This window comes from Dicentrarchus labrax, unplaced genomic scaffold (assembly GCF_905237075.1).
Source record: "Dicentrarchus labrax unplaced genomic scaffold, dlabrax2021, whole genome shotgun sequence".
Classification (NCBI taxonomy): Eukaryota; Metazoa; Chordata; class Actinopteri; family Moronidae; genus Dicentrarchus; species Dicentrarchus labrax.
Window position 1 is genome coordinate 886,263 of NW_026136711.1, and position 1,238 is coordinate 887,500.

Below are 1,238 nucleotides of genomic sequence, written 5' to 3' on the forward strand. Positions count from 1 at the left end.
TGTGTCAGCTGAAACACCCCCAGGTCTCTCTCTGTCTGTTTCTCTCTCTGTCTGTCTCTCTGTATCTTTACAGCTCTACAATCACACCAAATCTGCTCTTCATCATCATCATTCTCTGCCGATTTATGAACATTGATATTATTGATTATCTGTATCTCAGCTCTATCTTTGTCACTGTGTCTCTTCATGTTTGTCTTTTAATTTCCACACTACTTATTCGTTCAGATATGATATAATCAAAGCACTGTAAGAAACACTGACACAGTATTCAGATTAGTTTGAAATATTTTTATATTTGTGTATTATTTCCTTTTTTTTATTACATTCTTGACACAAATCATTTTATTATATAAAATCAATTTAGTTTGAATACAGTTTAAGTTCATTAAAATAATAAATATTTATGTCACATTATAACCCCCAAAATGTCAGGTCTGTGTACAAGTGAACACACTAAGAAAAGTATTAAAAATCAGATTTCAACTTCAAAAAGATATACTTTACTTTTATTTTGAAGTGAACATGTTATATGGGATATTGCATCAACCAGAGGACACTTTCCATGTCAGGTGGTACAACCAATGTAAAACTATTTGTGATGGTATGTGCAAAGGTGCTTGTATTTTGGCTCCCCATGCCATCCTAGATCCTGAAAGTGAGTCGGTTTGGTTATTGTGTCAGTTTGTTGCAGCATAAGCTGGCGCTGTGGCTTAGTTGGTTAAAGTGCCTGTCTAGTAAACAGGAGATCCTGGGTTCGAATCCCAGCAGTGCCTGCTTTGAGTTGTTTAAAATAACTTTTGTACCAACTAACGTTGAAAGAACAAAACATATGTTTAAGAACATCTTTTGACCTAACAAACACGTCTCTGTGGTGCAATCGGCCAGCATGCTCTGCTGTTAACCGAGAGGTTGGTGGTCCAAGCCCACCCAGGGACGAGCAAAGACAATGTATAGGTGTTGTCTTGAAATGTGTCTATCAATCTTGATCATACACTAGTTGGTGCCGGGTTGTCCAGTTTCCACAGTCCTCAAAGGTTGTTTTGGCTTTACATGTCATCCTAGAGCCCGAAAGTAGTTGGTTTTGTTTGTTGTGTCACTTTGTTGTAATGATGGTTGGCACCGTTGTTTAGTTGGTTCGAACTCCTGCGATGCCTGCTTTGAGTTCTTTACACTGTTGAACCAATTGACATTGGAAGAACAGTACACAAGATATTTTCACTGGCACAACTAAACCTGTC

The 1,238-nt window shown here is 37.6% G+C and overlaps 1 non-coding gene across 1 annotated transcript; it reads left to right on the top strand.

Moving 5' to 3' along the window:
* The first annotated feature begins 699 nt into the window (after positions 1 to 699).
* On the top strand, positions 700 to 773 carry trnat-agu (transfer RNA threonine (anticodon AGU)). Its single transcript has one exon. It is a non-coding gene; the product is annotated as a tRNA-Thr (tRNA).
* Positions 774 to 1,238: the final 465 nt, after the last annotated feature.